This window comes from Bombina bombina, chromosome 7 (assembly GCF_027579735.1).
Source record: "Bombina bombina isolate aBomBom1 chromosome 7, aBomBom1.pri, whole genome shotgun sequence".
NCBI lineage: Eukaryota > Metazoa > Chordata > Amphibia > Anura > Bombinatoridae > Bombina > Bombina bombina.
The window spans coordinates 378,766-390,662 of record NC_069505.1 but is presented as its reverse complement, the minus strand read 5'-3'; positions in this window follow the sequence as shown (position 1 = coordinate 390,662).

Sequence of the window (11,897 nt, the reverse complement as noted above, 5' to 3'; positions counted from 1 at the left end):
CCGAGACTACTGAGTTAGTATAAGAAAGGCTAAACATTAGGTACAGACACCTACTAGACAAAACCTGAGACTACTGAGTTAGTATAAGAAAGGCTAAACATTAGGGTACAGACACCTACTAGACAAAACCTGAGACTACTGAGTTAGTATAAGAAAGGCTAAACATTAGGGTACAGACACTACTAGACAAAACCTGAGACTACTGAGTTAGTATAAGAAAGGCTAAACATTAGGGTACAGACACCTACTAGACAAAACCTGAGACTACTGAGTTAGTATAAGAAAGGCTAAACATTAGGGTACAGACACCTACTAGACAAAACCTGAGACTACTGAGTTAGTATAAAAGAAAGGCTAAACATTAGGGTACACACACTACTAGACAAAACCTGAGACTACTGAGTTAGTATAAGAAAGGCTAAACATTAGGGTACAGACACCTACTAGACAAAACCTGAGACTACTGAGTTAGTATAGAAAGGCTAAACATTAGGGTACAGACACCTACTAGACAAAACTGAGACTACTGAGTTAGTATAAGAAAGGCTAAACATTAGGGTACAGAGACACCTACTAGACAAACCTGAGACTACTGAGTTAGTATAAGAAAGGCTAAACATTAGGGTACAGACACCTACTAGACAAAACCTGAGACTACTGAGTTAGTATAAGAAAGGCTAAACATTAGGGTACAGACACCTAGACAAAACCTGAGACTACTGAGTTAGTATAAGAAAGGCTAAACATTAGGGTACAGACACCTACTAGACAAACCTGAGACTACTGAGTTAGTATAAGAAAGGCTAAACATTAGGGTACAGACACCTAGACAAAACCTGAGACTACTGAGTTAGTATAAGAAAGGCTAAACATTAGGGTACAGACACCTACTAGACAAAACCTGAGACTACTGAGTTAGTATAAGAAAGGCTAAACATTAGGGTACAGACACCTACTAGACAAAAACTGAGACTACTGAGTTAGTATAGAAAGGCTAAACATTAGGGTACAGAGACACCTACTAGACAAACCTGAGACTACTGAGTTAGTATAAGAAAGGCTAAACATTAGGGTACAGACACCTACTAGACAAAACCTGAGATACTGAGTTAGTATAAGAAAGGCTAAACATTAGGGTACAGACACCTACTAGACAAAACCTGAGACTACTGAGTTAGTATAAGAAAGGCTAAACATTAGGTACAGACACCTACTAGACAAAACCTGAGACTACTGAGTTAGTATAAGAAAGGCTAAACATTAGGGTACAGACACCTAGACAAAACCTGAGACTACTGAGTTAGTATAAGAAAGGCTAAACATTAGGGTACAGACACCTACTAGACAAAACCTGAGACTACTGAGTTAGTATAAGAAAGGCTAAAACTTAGGGTACAGACACCTACTAGACAAAACCTGAGACTACTGAGTTAGTATAAGAAAGGCTAAACATTAGGGTACAGAGACACCTACTAGACAAAACCTGAGACTACTGAGTTAGTATAAGAAAGGCTAAACATTAGGGTACAGACACCTACTAGACAAAACCTGAGACTACTGAGTTAGTATAAGAAAGGCTAAACATTAGGGTACAGACACCTACTAGACAAAACTGAGACTACTGAGTTAGTATAAGAAAGGCTAAACATTAGGGTACAGAGACACCTACTAGACAAAACCTGAGACTACTGAGTTAGTATAAGAAAGGCTAAACATTAGGGTACAGAGACACCTACTAGACAAAACCTGAGACTATGAGTTAGTATAAGAAAGGCTAAACATTAGGGTACAGACACCTACTAGACAAAACCTGAGACTACTGAGTTAGTATAAGAAAGGAAACATTAGGGTACAGAGACACCTACTAGACAAAACCTGAGACTACTGAGTTAGTATAAGAAAGGCTAAACATTAGGGTACAGACACCTATAGACAAACCTGAGACTACTGAGTTAGTATAAGAAAGGCTAAACATTAGGGTACAGACACCTATAGACAAAACCTGAGACTACTGAGTTATTATAAGAGGCTAAACATTAGGGTACAGAGACACCTACTAGACAAAACCTGAGACTACTGAGTTAGTATAAGAAAGGCTAAACATTAGGGTACAGACACCTACTAGACAAAACCTGAGACTACTGAGTTAGTATAAGAAAGGCTAAACATTAGGGTACAGAGACACCTACTAGACAAAACCTGAGACTACTGAGTTAGTATAAGAAAGGCTAAACATTAGGGTACAGACACCTACTAGACAAACCTGAGACTACTGAGTTAGTATAAATAAAGGCTAAACATTAGGGTACAGAGACACCTACTAGACAAAACCTGAGACTACTGAGTTAGTATAGAAAGGCTAAACATTAGGGTACAGAGACACCTATAGACAAAACCTGAGACTACTGAGTTAGTATAAGAAAGGCTAAACATTAGGGTACAGAGACACTACTAGACAAAACCTGAGACTACTGAGTTAGTATAAGAAAGGCTAAACATTAGGGTACAGACACCTACTAGACAAAACCTGAGCTACTGAGTTAGTATAGAAGGCTAACATTAGGGTACAGACACCTACTAGACAAAACCTGAGACTACTGAGTTAGTATAAGAAAGGCTAAACATTAGGGTACAGACACCTACTAGACAAAACCTGAGACTACTGAGTTAGTATAAGAAAGGCTATTAAACATTAGGGTACAGACACCTATAGACAAAACCTGAGACTACTGAGTTAGTATAAGAAAGGCTAAACATTAGGGTACAGACACCTACTAGACAAAAACCTGAGACTACTGAGTTAGTATAAGAAAGGCTAAAATTAGGGTACAGACACCTACTAGACAAACCTGAGACTACTGAGTTAGTATAAGAAAGGCTAAACATTAGGGTACAGACACCTACTAGACAAAACCTGAGACTACTGAGTTAGTATAAGAAAGGCTAAACATTAGGGTACAGACACCTACTAGACAAAAACCTGACTACAGAGTTAGTATAGAAAGGCTAAAACATTAGGGTACAGAGACACCTACTAGACAAAACCTGAGACTACTGAGTTAGTATAAGAAAGGCTAAACATTAGGGTACAGACACCTACTAGACAAAACCTGAGACTACTGAGTTAGTATAAGAAAGGCTAAACATTAGGGTACAGACACCTACTAGACAAAACCTGAGACTACTGAGTTAGTATAAGAAAGGCTAAACATAGGGTACAGACACTAGACAAAACCTGAGACTACTGAGTTAGTATAAGAAAGTAAAAATTAGGGTACAGACACCTACTAGACAAAACCTGAGACTACTGAGTTAGTATAAGAAAGGCTAAACATTAGGGTACAGAGACACCTACTAGACAAAACCTGAGACTACTGAGTTAGTATAAGGCTAAACATTAGGGTACAGACACCTACTAGACAAAACCTGAGACTACTGAGTTAGTATAAGAAAGGCTAAACATTAGGGTACAGACACCTACTAGACAAAACCTGAGACTACTGAGTTAGTATAAGAAAGGCTAACATTAGGGTACAGACACCTACTAGACAAAACCTGAGACTACTGAGTTAGTATAAGAAAGGCTAAACATTAGGGTACAGACACCTACTAGACAAAACCTGAGACTACTGAGTTAGTATAAGAAAGGCTAAACATTAGGGTACAGACACCTACTAGACAAAACCTGAGACTACTGAGTTAGTATAAGAAAGGCTAAACATTAGGTACAGACACCTACTAGAAAAAACCTGAGACTACTGAGTTAGTATAAGAAAGGCTAAACATTAGGGTACAGACACCTACTAGACAAAACCTGAGACTACTGAGTTAGTATAAGAAAGGCTAAACATTAGGGTACAGACACCTAGACAAAACCTGAGACTACTGAGTTAGTATAAATAAAGGCTAAACATTAGGGTACAGAGACACCTACTAGACAAAACCTGAGACTACTGAGTTAGTATAAGAAAGGCTAAACATTAGGGTACAGACACCTACTAGACAAACCTGAGACTACTGTGTTAGTATAAGAAAGGCTAAACAATAGGGTACAGACACCTACTAGACAAAACCTGAGACTACTGAGTTAGTATAAGAAAGGCTAAACATTAGGGTACAGACACCTACTAGACAAAACCTGAGACTACTGAGTTAGTATAAGAAAGGCTAAACATTAGGGTACAGAGACACTACTAGACAAAACCTGAGACTACTGAGTTAGTATAAGAAAGGCTAAACATTAGGGTACAGACACCTACTAGACAAAACCTGAGACTACTGAGTTAGTATAAATAAAGGCTAAACATTAGGGTACAGACACCTACTAGACAAAACCTGAGACTACTGAGTTAGTATAAGAAAGGCTAAACATTAGGGTACAAGACACTACTAGACAAAACCTGAGACTACTGAGTTAGTATAAGAAAGGCTAAACATTAGGGTACAGACACTACTAGACAAAACCTGAGACTACTGAGTTAGTATAAGAAAGGCTAAACATTAGGGTACAGAGACACCTACTAGACAAAACCTGAGACTACTGAGTTAGTATAAGAAAGGCTAAACATTAGGGTACAGACACCTACTAGACAAAACCTGAGACTACTGAGTTAGTATAAGAAAGGCTAAACATTAGGGTACAGAGAACCTACTAGACAAAACCTGAGACTACTGAGTTAGTATAAGAAAGGCTAAACATTAGGGTACAGAACCTACTAGACAAAACCTGAGACTACTGTGTTAGTATAAGAAAGGCTAAACATTAGGGTACAGAGACACCTACTAGACAAAACCTGAGACTACTGAGTTAGTATAAGAAAGGCTAAACATTAGGGTACAGACACCTACTAGACAAAACCTGAGACTACTGAGTTAGTATAAGAAAGGCTAAACATTAGGGTACAGAGACACCTACTAGACAAAACCTGAGACTACTGAGTTAGTATAAGAAAGGCTAAACATTAGGTACACAGACACCTACTAGACAAAACTGAGACTACTGAGTTAGTATAAGAAAGGCTAAACATTAGGTACAGACACCTACTAGACAAAACCTGAGACTACTGAGTTAGTATAAGAAAGGCTAAACATTAGGGTACAGACACCTACTAGACAAAACCTGAGACTACTGAGTTAGTATAAGAAAGGCTAAACATTAGGGTACAGACACCTACTAGACAAAACCTGAGACTACTGAGTTAGTATAAGAAAGGCTAAACATTAGGGTACAGACACCTACTAGACAAAACCTGAGACTACTGAGTTAGTATAAGAAAGGCTAAACATTAGGGTACAGACACCTACTAGACAAAACCTGAGACTACTGAGTTAGTATAAGAAAGGCTAAACATTAGGGTACAGAGACAAAACTGAGACTACTGAGTTAGTATAAGAAAGGCTAAACATTAGGGTACAGACACCTACTACAAAACCTGAGACTACTGAGTTAGTATAAGAAAGGCTAAACATTAGGGTACAGACACCTACTAGACAAAACCTGAGACTACTGAGTTAGTATAAGAAAGGCTAAACATTAGGGTACAGAGACACCTACTAGACAAAACCTGAGACTACTGAGTTAGTATAAGAAAGGCTAAACTTTAGGGTCAGACACCTACTAGACAAAACCTGAGACTACTGAGTTAGTATAGAAAGGCTAAACATTAGGGTACAGACTACTAGACAAAACCTGAGACTACTGAGTTAGTATAAGAAAGGCTAAAACATTAGGGTACAGGACACCTACTAGACAAAACCTGAGACTACTGAGTTAGTATAAGAAAGGCTAAACATTAGGGTACAGACAACTAGACAAAACCTGAGACTACTGAGTTAGTATAAGAAGGCTAAACATTAGGGTACAGACACCTACTAGACAAAACCTGAGACTACTGAGTTAGTATAAGAAAGGCTAAACATTAGGGTACAGACACCTACTAGACAAAACCTGAGACTACTGAGTTAGTATAAGAAAGGCTAAACATTAGGGTACAGAGACACCTACTAGACAAAACCTGAGACTACTGAGTTAGTATAAGAAAGGCTAAACATTAGGGTACAGACACCTACTAGACAAAACCTGAGACTACTGAGTTAGTATAAGAAAGGCTAAACATTAGGGTACAGACACCTACTAGACAAAACCTGAGACTACTGAGTTAGTATAAGAAAGGCTAAACATTAGGGTACAGACACCTACTAGACAAAACCTGAGACTACTGAGTTAGTATAGAAAGGCTAAACATTAGGGTACAGACACCTACTAGACAAAACCTGAGACTACTGAGTTAGTATAAGAAAGGCTAAACATTAGGGTACAGAGACACCTACTAGACAAAACCTGAGACTACTGAGTTAGTATAAGAAAGGCTAAACATTAGGGTACAGACACCTACTAGACAAAACCTGAGACTACTGAGTTAGTATAAGAAAGACTAAACATTAGGGTACAGACACCTACTAGACAAAACCTGAGACTACTGAGTTAGTATAAGAAGGCTAAACATTAGGGTACAGACACCTACTAGACAAAACCTGAGACTACTGAGTTAGTATAAGAAAGGCTAAACATTAGGGTACAGAGACACCTACTAGACAAAACCTGAGACTACTGAGTTAGTATAAGAAAGGCTAAACATTAGGGTACAGACACCTACTAGACAAAACCTGAGACTACTGAGTTAGTATAAGAAAGGCTAAACATTAGGGTACAGAGACACCTACTAGACAAAACCTGAGACTACTGAGTTAGTTAGTATAGAAAGGCTAAACATTAGGTTACAGACAGACACCTACTAGACAAAACCTGAGACTACTGAGTTAGTATAAGAAAGGCTAAACATTGGGTACAGACACCTACTAGACAAAACCTGAGACTACTGAGTTAGTATAAGAAAGGCTAAACATTAGGTACAGACACCTACTAGACAAAACTGAGACTACTGAGTTAGTATAAGAAAGGCTAAACATTAGGGTACAGACACCTACTAGACAAAACCTGAGACTACTGAGTTAGTATAAGAAAGGCTAAACATTAGGTACAGACACCTACTAGACAAAACCTGAGACTACTGAGTTAGTATAAGAAAGGCTAAACATTAGGGTACAGACACCTACTAGACAAAACCTGAGACTACTGAGTTAGTATAAGAAAGGCTAAACATTAGTGTTTAGAGACACCTACTAGACAAAACCTGAGACTACTGAGTTAGTATAAGAAAGGCTAAACATTAGGGTACAGACACCTACTAGACAAAACCTGAGACTACTGAGTTAGTATAAGAAAGGCTAAACATTAGGGTACAGACACCTACTAGACAAAACCTGAGACTACTGAGTTAGTATAAGAAAGGCTAAACATTAGGGTACAGAGACCTACTAGACAAAACCTGAGACTACTGAGTTAGTATAAGAAAGGCTAAACATTAGGGTACAGAGACACCTAGACAAAACCTGAGACTACTGAGTTAGTATAAGAAAGGCTAAACTTAGGGTACAGAGACACCTACTAGACAAAACCTGAGACTACTGAGTTAGTATAAGAAAGGCTAAACATTAGGGTACAGACACCTACTAGACAAAACCTGAGACTACTGAGTTAGTATAAGAAAGGCTAAACATTAGGGTACAGACACCTACTAGACAAAACCTGAGACTACTGAGTTAGTATAAGGCTAAACATTAGGGTACAGACACCTACTAGACAAAACCTGAGACTACTGAGTTGTATAAGAAAGGCTAAACATTAGGGTACAGACACCTACTAGACAAAACCTGAGACTACTGAGTTAGTATAAGAAAGGCTAAACATTAGGGTACAAGACACCTACTAGACAAAACCTGAGACTACTGAGTTAGTATAAGAAAGGCTAAACATTAGGGTACAGACACCTACTAGACAAAACCTGAGACTACTGAGTTAGTATAAGAAAGGCTAAACATTAGGGTACAGACACCTACTAGACAAAACCTGAGACTACTGAGTTAGTATAAGAAAGGCTAAACATTAGGGTAGAGACACCTACTAGACAAAACCTGAGACTACTGAGTTAGTATAAGAAAGGCTAAACATTAGGGTACAGACACCTACTAGACAAACCTGAGACTACTGAGTTAGTATAGAAAGGCTAAACATTAGGGTACAGACACTACTAGACAAAACCTGAGACTATGAGTTTAGTATAAGAAAGGCTAAACATTAGGGTACAGAGACACCTACTAGACAAAACCTGAGGACTACTGAGTTATGTATAAAGAAAGGCTAAACATTAGGGTACAGACACCTACTAGACAAAACCTGAGACTAATGAGTTAGTATAAGAAAGGCTAAACATTAGGGTACAGACACCTACTAGACAAAACCTGAGACTACTGAGTTAGTATAAGAAAGGCTAAACATTAGGGTACAGACACCAACTAGACAAAACCTGAGACTACTGAGTTAGTATAAGAAAGGCTAAACATTAGGGTACAGACACCTACTAGACAAAACCTGAGACTACTGAGTTAGTATAAGAAAGGCTAAACATTAGGGTACAGACACCTACTAGACAAACCTGAGACTACTGAGATAGTATAAGAAAGGTCTAAACATTAGGGTACAGACACCTACTAGACAAAACCTGAGACTACTGAGATTCGTATAGAAAGGCTAAACATTAGGGTACAGACACCTACTAGACAAAACCTGAGACTACTGAGTAGTATAAGAAAGGCTAAACATTAGGGTACAGACACCTACTAGACAAAACCTGAGACTACTGAGTTAGTATAAGAAAGGCTAAACATTAGGGTACAGACACCTACTAGACAAAAACCTGAGACTACTGAGTTAGTATAAATAAAGGCTAAACATTAGGGTACAGAGACACCTACTAGACAAAACCTGAGACTACTGAGTTAGTATAAATAAAGGCTAAACATTAGGGTACAGAGACACCTACTAGACAAAACCTGAGACTACTGAGTTAGTATAAGAAAGGCTAAACATTAGGGTACAGACACCTACTAGACAAAACCTGAGACTACTGAGTTAGTATAAGAAAGGCTAAACATTAGGTACAGAGACACCTACTAGACAAAACCTGAGACTACTGAGTTAGTATAACACATTCTAAACATTAGGGTACAGACACCTACTAGACAAAACCTGAGACTACTGAGTTAGTATAAGAAAGGCTAAACATTAGGGTACAGACACCTACTAGACAAAACCTGAGACTACTGAGTTAGTATAAGAAAGGCTAAACATTAGGGTACAGAGACACCTACTAGACAAAACCTGAGACTACTGAGTTAGTATAAGAAAGGCTAAACATTAGGTACAGGACACCTACTAGACAAAACCTGAGACTACTGAGTTAGTATAAGAAAGGCTAAACATTAGGGTACAGACACCTACTAGACAAAACCTGAGACTACTGAGTTAGTATAAGAAAGGCTAAACATTAGGGTACAGACACCTAGACAAAACCTGAGACTACTGAGTTAGTATAAGAAAGGCTAAACATTAGGGTACAGACACCTAGACAAAACCTGAGACTACTGAGTTAGTATAAGAAAGGCTAAACATTAGGGTACAGACACCTACTAGACAAAACCTGAGACTACTGAGTTAGTATAAGAAAGGCTAAACATTAGGGTACAGAGACACCTACTAGACAAAACCTGAGACACTGAGTTAGTATAAGAAAGGCTAAACATTAGGGTACAGACACCTACTAGACAAAACCTGGACTACTGAGTTAGTATAAGAAAGGCTAAACATTAGGGTACAGAGACACCTACTAGACAAAACCTGAGACTACTGAGTTAGTATAAGAAAGGCTAAACATTAGGGTACAGACACCTACTAGACAAAACCTGAGACTACTGAGTTAGTATAAGAAAGGCTAAACATTAGGGTACAGAGACACCTACTAGACAAAACCTGAGACTACTGAGTTAGTATAAGAAAGGCTAAACATTAGGGTACAGACACCTACTAGACAAAACCTGAGACTACTGAGTTAGTATAAGAAAGGCTAAACATTAGGGTACAGACACCTACTAGACAAAACCTGAGACTACTGAGTTAGTATAAGAAAGGCTAAACATTAGGTACAGACACCTACTAGACAAAACCTGAGACTACTGAGTTAGTATAAGAAAGGCTAAACATTAGGGTACAGACACCTACTAGACAAAACCTGAGACTACTGAGTTAGTATAAGAAAGGCTAAACATTAGGGTACAGAGACACCTACTAGACAAAACCTGAGACTACTGAGTTTGTATAAGAAAGGCAAACATTAGGGTACAGACACCTACTAGACAAAACCTGAGACTACTGAGTTAGTATAAGAAAGGCTAAACAATAGGGTACAGAGACACCACTAGACAAAAACCTGAGACTACTGAGTTTAGTATAAGAAAGGCTAAACATTTAGGGTACAGACACCTACTAGACAAAACCCTGAGACCTACTGAGTTAGTATAAGAAAGACTAAAACATTAGGGTACAGACACCTACTAGACAAAACCTGAGACTACTGAAGTTAGTATAAGAAAGGCTAAACATTAGGGTACAGACACCTACTAGACAAAACCTGAGACTTACTGAGTTAGTATAAGAAAGGCTAAACATTAGGGTACAGACACCTACTAGACAAAACCTGAGACTACTGAGTTAGTATAAGAAAGGCTAAACATTAGGGTACAGAGACACCTACTAGACAAAACCTGAGACTACTGAGTAAGTATAAGAAAGGCTAAACATTAGGGTACAGAGCGACCTACTTGACAAAACCTGAGACTACTTGAGTTAGTAATAGGAGAATGCTAACATTATGGGTACAGAGACACCTACTAGACAAAACCTTGAGACTACTGAGTTAGTATAAGAAAAGGGCTAAAAAATAGGGTACTGAGGCACCTAGACAAGAACCCTGAGACTACTGAGTTAGTATAAGAAAGGCTAAACATTAGGGTACAGACACCACTAGACAAAACCTGAGACCCTACAGAGTTAGTATAAGAAAGGTAAACATTCGGGTACAGACACCTACTAGGACAACCTGAGACTACTGAGTTAGTATAAGAAAGGCTAAACATTAGGGTACAGACACCTACTAGACAACACCTGAGACTACTGAGTTAGTATAAGAAAGGCTAAACATTAGGGTACAGACACCTACTAGACAAAACCTGAGACTACTGAGTTAGTATAAGAAAGGCATAAACATTAGGGTACAGACACCTACTAGACAAAACCTGAGACTACTGAGTTAGTATAAGAAAGGCTAAACATTAGGGTACAGAGACACCTACTAGACAAAACCTGAGACTACTGAGTTAGTATAAGAAAGGCTAAACATTAGGGTACAGAGACACCTACTAGACAAAACCTGAGACTACTGAGTTAGTATAAGAAGGCTAAACATTAGGGTACAGACACCTACTAGACAAAACCTGAGACTACTGAGTTAGTATAAGAAAGGCTAAACATTAGGGTACACAACCTACTAGACAAAACCTGAGACTACTGAGTTAGTATAAGAAAGGCTAAACATTAGGGTACAGACACCTACTAGACAAAACCTGAGACTACTGAGTTAGTATAAGAAAGGCTAAACATTAGGGTACAGAGACACCTACTAGACAAAACCTGAGACTACTGAGTTAGTATAAGAAAGACTAAACATTAGGGTACAGAGACACCTACTAGACAAAACCTGAGAACTACTGAGTTAGTATAGAAAGGCTAACAGTAGGGTACAGAGACACCTACTAGACAAACCTGAGACTACTGAGTTAGGTAGTAAGAAAGGCTAAACATTAGGGTACAGACACCTACTAGACAAAACCTGAGGACTACTGAGTTTGTATAAGAAAGGCTAAACATTAGGGTACAGAGACAC